This window comes from Octopus bimaculoides, chromosome 3 (assembly GCF_001194135.2).
Source record: "Octopus bimaculoides isolate UCB-OBI-ISO-001 chromosome 3, ASM119413v2, whole genome shotgun sequence".
NCBI classification, from domain to species: Eukaryota; Metazoa; Mollusca; class Cephalopoda; order Octopoda; family Octopodidae; genus Octopus; species Octopus bimaculoides.
In genome coordinates, this window is record NC_068983.1 from 105,967,461 (window position 1) to 105,975,961 (window position 8,501).

Consider the following 8,501-nt stretch of genomic DNA (forward strand, 5'->3'; position numbering starts at 1 on the left):
GGAGGTTCCAATCGAAACAGGGGACCCGAAATGATAAGGTTGAGAAACGCTGTTATAGATTATGCCTAACCGAAAACGATCACAGCCACATCTTCCAAACAGATCGGATGAAACCGGGCTTAGCTGCTAGTAAACATATAAAAAGAAAGTTTATACATAAACTTGATGGGTTCGCGTTTTAGCTACTGTCGGGTAGTGTGTTTAATTTATCACATTCAAGAATATAAACACGTTTTTAAGCACAACACATGCGGAGTCAAAGAGAAACACTACCTTCCACCGAAACACCGGGTTCGGCAATGTCGTTCACAAAGTGCTCTCTCTCCCTCGGACATGTGAGCATACGCACAACAGCCAAACACCGCGTCGCTGGAATTGTGAAGCGCACAGTTCTATACAGGATTTTTGTATTTTTTTCATAAACTGAGAGATGGCTACTGACATTAAGCTTAAGGATCATATAATGTACTAATATAAAGAAAGAATTAAAGAAAAAAAAGGACTCATTATATTGAATGTTATCGATAATATCGAATGGAAATATGTGGTGCTGCTGTTCCGCAGTGCCTATACACGAGAGCTGCAACTGCTTAGACTACATTTTATTGGCTTACAAAAATAGGTAAGGGGAAACGACGCACAGGTCAGAACAGTTCTAGGTATACAAGTTATAAGCAGGACTGGAATGTATTTTTTTTCTTTTCAAAGCCGTAGGTCTGTTGCTCAATCAGAGCTGACCAGGTTCTAAATAAGAACACAAAAGCTGGCTGTATCAGAATAAACGAAAACCAGTTTTAGTGGAGTCTTGGTTCGGTGAGCAGTGGTGAATGTCAGATGCGTACAGAGCCAGTACTAGTTCTTCCTCTACCCCTTAGCAGTTCGTTGGAAGAAATCAATGTTAGGTGCAACAGTCTCGCATTCAATAAGGGTTTTAGGCAACTCCACTGAGTGGAAGACTGTTACATTCAACACCGATTTCTACCATTTCAAAATAAGCACATTTTTTTTGTGAACGGCATAGAGGATTTAATAAATCCAAATACTTAACTGGAGCTTATTTTTCAACCAAGTAAGGATGAAAGGTAAAGTCGACCTTGACAGGATTTGAACTCAAAGTACAATGAGAATTTCTACAAAGCAGTATTTCGGGGATCTACAAGTTCCGGTTACTTATTGTCTTCTGTTACATTCAATATCGACAAATTTTTTGCTGAGTATGACAAGTAAACCTGTCGAGCAGCGTCTCGGAATGGTCTACTATGCATCCGAGTGTCTTGCTCCTCCTAGTCACCAACCAGCTAATCTTTTAACAATTCATAGGTCAGTCTCTTCCTATATAGGTCTCAGTGCAAATCAATGAAAACACTCTTTAATTTCAGTGTTGCCACTGCTTACTCAATGAGTTATATTTCTTGTATCTCATAAGAGCAAGCCAACGAAGGAACATATACGAGGTAGCTTGAAATAGCAATCAAATTCCTTCAAATCACATACTACTTTGTTACCAAATGAAGGACACAATGCAGAATGTAGTTCTACATATACAAAAAGATGGTATGGTCAAGGCTGTTATAACTTTGGCGATAACTCTACTCAGTCATAGCTAACCTAGGGCTAAACAGCAACACCTAAGAGATGGATAGACTTAGTGGCTGTGGATTGTATCTTTGATTCCTAATGACTGAAACAAATAAAGGATAAATTATAGAAACTCAAAGGACTTTTTAAAAAATTATTTGGAATGGTTTTCTGCAACTTATTCTTTCTTTGTTCCTGCTTTCATAATTCACCATCGATTCGTTCATTATATAACGAATGCCTACACACGCACGCGCATACCACGCACTGAATACAAAAACATATGCACACTTGTGTGTGTGTATGTGTGTGAGAGAGAGGACAAGGTACAAAATAGGAAAGAGTGGGGAGAAAAAGAAAAGGAATCAGTTTCATCCATTTTGGGGGTTGTTGAATAAAATAAGAAACAATCAAGAACAGAGTGGTCAAACCGACACCGCATTTCTTCGAAAATGCATGATTTTTGTGCCAATATTTAGAAATGACCGTATTTGATAGCATAAAGGACGCACGGGTATATTAGATACATCCTAATTTTAGCAGCACATATTCATGGAAAAAGTCTTTAGTGCATTAAAGCTTATGGAAGCCCCAACTTCGCACATAAAACCATAAAAGACTATAGAAAGAAAAGAACTCTTTTGCCGAACTACTAAGTTAAGGACACATAAACACACCAACACCAGTTGTCGAGCGGTGGTGGGAGACAAACACAGACACAAAAATACACAGTACACTTTTCTCTTATATGCCATCAAATGCGATACAATTAAAGTAAATGAATTGAATAGTTTTGGTTTCTTTGAGAAATCGGGCCTAGAATTCAGTTCACAAAGGGAATAACATGAACAACCATAATCAACTGTTGCAGATGGATTATACATTAGACGATGGCTGGAGCATTCCTAGTATCACAACAATTTCATATTGCAACCTATCCTAAATTTTATACGCAAATAGTAGCAATGACAGCAGTAGCAGCAACAATGCTAGCAATTTTCAGGACAAACACTCACTTCACCAATAGCCTAAATACCAATATAATCAGTATAAAAAGAGTTCCTTAAACAAATGCTGTATAAAATCTATTCATTCTTCGTTATCACCAAAGGTTCCACTCTATACATTTGAATATTGGCTGTTTATGATAGAAAGCCAGATATCATTCTTTATTTTGTCATACACTGACTGTACGTAGTCCAGTAAGCAATCATTGAATGAATAACTTTAGTTTAATAGCCCAATTATTAGTCAGTCGTACTATGTCAGTATCAGGTCTTGTTACAAGAAACAAAAAAAAAAAAAAAAAAAAAAAAGTTAACGACTTCCTAGCAAAACATGACGGGGGAGGGGGAGAGAAAGAGAGAGAGACTCGACGTGGTCGTTTGACCTGCTAGCAATAGCAACTAAATCTATTTTCAGTTACATCCTACTGTCTTAAAAACGGAAAGACGGACTGGAAAAAGTAATTTTAGTCACGCATAAAAAGTCGAGATGGTCCCAATTGGAATGCCTTTGATCATAAAGTTTAATCGATTACGTTTGATTCAGGACTAATTAACCACAGAACGGACGGAAGAAAGAAAGAGAAGGACAGAAAAGAAGCTGGATTAGAAAACAACAAACACTATTAGAAGAACTGAAGGTGAATTAAGATTGAAATCTTTATATAGTCTTTTTTATTAAAAGAAATCAACTAATTTAAGAAAAATCATGTAATAAAAGACCAATACGAACATGGAAGATTTCATTCTTGATTCAAAGAAGTTTTCACATATTGCAAAATAATTGACTCACAACGTAAGGATTTAGATGGCAATTGTCATATGCTGTGATGTTTTAACCCTAGATAACTTAGAACTTTCAATGTCAGAAAAAAAAGAAAAAAAAAGAAAGACATGGGGGTGATATTTCGACGGAAGAGCTCGTATTTTCCTGGTAGAAATATACTTAAATAGCATATTTCTAGAATAAATATATTTTACTTGTTTCAGTCATTAGACTGCGGCCATGCTGGGACACTGGCTTGAAGAACTCTTTTGCCAAACTACTAAGTTACGGACATATAAACACACCAACACCAGTTGTCGAGCGGTGGTGGGAGACGAACACAAATACACACGACAAGCTTTTTCAGTTTCCATCTACCAAATCCATTTCAAGGCTTTAGTCCGCCCCAGATCACAGTAGAAGACACTTGCCCAAGGTGCCACACAGTGGGAATGAACCTGGGACCATGTGGTTGGGAAACAGGCTTCTTACCTCACGGTCAGCCTGCACCTTTATTAAATATTTCAAGAATAAATATATTCTTATCAAGTTGATTTTTAAATATTAAATTGAACGAGCTGATCGTTTTCGAAATAGTTAAGAGAATCTATATTTCTAAGACAGAAAAGACGAGGTATTATTGCCTTTTTCTGAAGGTATTATTAATAACATACGGAATGTGAAATAGCTTCACGTGGGAAATGAATCTGGCACGATAAATTCGGTTTGACTAGATTTTATGACCTTTGCCAGGTATGGGTAATCTTTTTTCGAGAAGAGATCCGCGCTACTGAATAATGAAAAAAAAAATTCAAGGTAATCTTTCATTGGTTGTGCCATTTAGAAAGTCCTGCGGGCTGCAGTTTGCCCATGATTGATCTATGCTATATTAGTGTCGACACAATAGACATAGTATAACCAAATTGCAATAAAAATAATGTTGATGAAATTCACTGACAGCACTACAACACATACAAATTATATATATATGTGTGTGTGTGTGCTTTTTCCCACAGATACTGAAAGCAGTATAGGTATTTTCCTATTATAATCAATATAGGTACGAGACGAACGAGTTTATTTTGTTTATTTTTATTCGTCGGACTGAAAAGATGGGTCACTGTTCATACATAGTCTCCAGTTGTTGTCAGTCTAGTTGTAGCCTAAATACATAAATGTTATTTTAAGTGATCGTATGTGTGTATGTCAATATACTCATTCTAATTGAGATGCAAAACAAATAAAGAATACGATTATCTATAATTTTACAACTTCATATCATGTCGTTATCCCTTGTTATCTCTTGTTTATTAAAGATATATTTTATAGAAATATAGGAGGTCAGAGAATGACATTTCAAATACAAATTTCCAAATGAACTAACTTCATAGGGCATCTTTTGTAGGTTAACACTTTACTTGGTATTTTAAACAGATTAAACATATCTTGATCACGTTTCGGTTGCGTATTTTCTAAATAGCTGTTATTGTATACATGCACAATATCTAATAAGTCACCTAGCCTTCACTTAAAAGGCACATAACTCCTTAATTCCCTTGAACTAAGTGGTTGTGTGTGTATGTGGTGGGGGGAACGATAAAAGAATAAGAATAACAATATATCGTACCTTAGTTGTTTAAACGCCTTGGTTCGAATCAAATTGTCATATTACTGGCTGACACAGTGCTAAACGTTAAATGTAAATGAAATCATTTACATATATGTCTCGGTCGAAAGTCAACTTTTGAGTAATTTCACTAAAGGGTTTGGTCCGTGAATTCCCAAAAATATTTAAACAAGAATTCTTTATGCCTGCACACTTTCGTTCGCAAACGATTGTATTCACAGACAGTTCACAAATAAGTATTCTCTCATATCCACACACGTACATACGAACACATACACGCGTACACACGGAAAGGAGGCGCGCGCGCACACGCACACACACACACACACACACACACACACACGCACACAGAGAAATTGTTGAACTACTGAAAATGCGGAAACCATCAAGTGATTTGGGCTTGGCATTAGGAAACCTTGTACTCAGTATTTATTTCAAAGTATCTATTGGCGGACAAAGTAGAGATTAGGCCCGTTGCTTGATTGTAGTATAAACGAAAATCTTTTATTAGTCTTTTAACAAATATATAAAGAAGTAAATTGTAGACAAGGCGTGCAAACAGTCAAGAAAAATCCGATTAATCGTTTTAGTTTTATGTCGTTTTTTTCCCCACTTTGCATCACATATACAAGTAAACTTAATTACAGTGCAAGTCAAAACATGGAAGAACAATGCATTTCAAATATATTTTTTAAAATACGAGCTAAAGGATTCTTTAGATACGACACTAAAAACAACAGATTTGGAACGAAAACTCAAGTGTGTTTATTTGTTTAACAAAGAGGTTCTTCAAAAATGCAGTTATTATTGTTGTTATCATTTGTATCCGTGTATGGTGTTTGTGTGTGTGTGTGTGTGTGTGTGTGTGTGTGTGCGTGCGCGCTAAGTTTAAATAGCGGAAAACGAGTCTAGGATGTAATACCATCAACTTCTCTGGTTAAGAAACCAAAAGTGTTTCAGTCGACGTTCTTGGCTTCGTTCAGGGAGTGTTCGCTAGATAATGTTAAGTTCTATTAGAATATTCAGATTTCTGAGAGTTTGATTACACTGTGTAACAGACTTTTGTCCTTGGGTAGCAACTGTTATTTTCCTATTTGCTTCCCCTTAGAAAGCATGAAAAATGGCTAATATTTTCTTCAAACTTTGCTTTTATTAAATCTATTCAAATCCCGAAGAATTCCTCTCAACACATGACTACACTGCTCCCCAACTACGCCTGCTCATAAACAGAGATGCACATATTGTTAAGGTCAAGCAATTGACAAGCAAATCTGTCGTATTGAGCAGAATATTTGCTATAACGATATTTCTGCTTCAGCAACTCAGCGCTGAAGCTGTCTAAAATGTAATGGAAAATAGGTCAGTTTCAAAACATTGATGTCCAGGTCACAATATGTTTGAAGGGAATAGTAGTAAAATCCTTTGATTTCTAGATAGAAGCAAGTGGGAAATACACTTACTGACCAAAGACAAAAATAAAAAATAAAAAATGTTGTTACACAGTGTTATTCTACCTTCTCTCTAATGCATGCGTATACATAAATACACACGTATTGTACAATGCCCTCTACTTAAAACCTAATTTTCCTTGATTCAGTCTTAATGAAGAAATCTCTGTTATAAATAAAGTGCTTCTGAATAAGCCACTGTTTCAGTTAACCGAGTTGCTGATGCATAAATATCCTTATAGCAAATATTCTGTTCAGTATCACAGATTTGTTTGTCAGTTACTTGACCGTAAACACTTGAGCATGTCCCTTAGTGGCTGACAATATGTGCATCTCTGATTATGAGAAGTGGGAGAGCATCATAGACATGTGTTGAGAGGGATTCCTTGGGGTTTGAATAAATTTAACAACAGCAAATTTTGAAGGAATTATTAGCAATTTTTCATACTTTAACGAAATTGTTTAGTTTGTTTTAAATTGAATTACCATTTGTATTATCTTTTATCTTTTACTTGTTTCACTCATTTGTCTGCCTAGTATTTATTCTATCAGTCTCTTAGGCCGAATCGCTAAGTTACGAGGACGTAAACACATCAGTACCAGTTGTCAAGTGGTGGTGGGGGACAAACACAGACACAATGACACACATACACACACACACACATACAACAGGCTTCTTTCAGTTTCCAGCAACCAAATCCTGTCACAAGACTTTGGTTGGGCCGAGGCTGTAGAAGACACTTGCCCAAGGTGTCAGGCAGTGAGACTGAACTCGGAACCATGTGGTTGTGACGGTCGATACCACTCACTGTCATTAAGCAAACTGTTTTATTTCAATTGCCATACGCCATTAAGTATATGACAATTTCTTTGATTAAATATTAACATTGAACCAAAAACTCGTGCTTCACTTCTTCACTGTGATATCTAATTGTGGAACTACCCATCATATAAAGGTTCTAAAGCACATGTTGGGACTCTGAAAACCGACACCACATGAACCAGCAGTTTTGAATCTGACACCTTTAGTTTGTTTATTTGCCACCAGGGCGGTACTGTTATATGAAACAATAAAACCATATTTCGAAGCATTTCCTGTTTCATATATATATATATATATGTATGTGATGACAAGACAATGTTTAAATAAGGGCTCTCCTTCGGAGTAAATTTCTGTTTTCCGGCATTTTCCCTTGGTTCGGCAATAACTCAGATCCCAAGAGTGGCGTATTAAAGAGGTCCGACGTGTTTATGCTTTCGGGGGATAATGAAAACAAAGTTATAGAAATTTGAGTGTTTAAAGTATTTTATTGATTGGTATTCAAAACAGATGCTTAAACCTTTCTTTTTTTTTCCCCACCCATTTTTTCCCCAACACCAAAGATTGTCGAATTCAAAAGATTAGCTGGTACTAGTTTGAGCGACTTGTACAAGCCCTATTATTGTAATTAATTCCATGAGATTCCTATGATTAACAGTATTCCGTCTATGACCTCTTCGCATAAGGCATCACGTACAAACGACTATATTATACAATATACCTTCTTCCTTTTTACACGCCAGTGTTATATGAGGAAATTTTAACTTACTTTTGTAAGTCAAATGATTTCGCTGAGGCAACCGCTAACATCTTAGATTATAAAAGACAAGCTTATCTCCATCTGTCTGTCTCTTACAACATATGTAGGAGGGAAGAGAAGGTGGAGAAAAAATTGCTGTTGAGAGAGAGAGTGAAAGATAGATAGATAGTGTTGTCATCATAGTAACTAATAAGTTTTGGAAAAAATTTTTGGAGGAAATTTCTCCCGCTTACTCTCTCGCTCATATGTGTCATCATCATCATCATCATCATCGTTTAACGTCCGCTTTCCATGCTAGCATGGGTTGGACGATTTGACTGAGGACTGGTGAAACCGGATGGCAACACCAGGCTCCAGTCTGATTTGGCAGAGTTTCTACAGCTGGATGCCCTTCCTAACGCCAACCACTCAGAGAGTGTAGTGGGTGCTTTTACGTGTCACCCGCACGAAAACGGCCACGCTCGAAATGGTGTCTTTTATGTGCCACCCGCACAAGCC

General features: G+C 36.7%; 1 protein-coding gene across 3 annotated transcripts in view; it reads right to left on the reverse strand.

The window, feature by feature from the left end:
* Positions 1 to 8,501, reverse strand: part of LOC106883652 (ras-related protein Rab-1D) — a 135,796-nt gene that overhangs the window by 81,659 nt on the left and 45,636 nt on the right. Inside the window, exon 1 of one of the 3 annotated variants that reach the window (XM_052966427.1) lies at positions 4,976 to 5,248. The exons of the other annotated variants lie outside the window; for them this stretch is intronic. The gene's annotated coding sequence lies outside the window, so the exon portion shown is untranslated. Of the gene's footprint in view, positions 1 to 4,975; positions 5,249 to 8,501 lie in introns of those variants that run through there. 3 annotated transcript variants of the gene reach the window in all.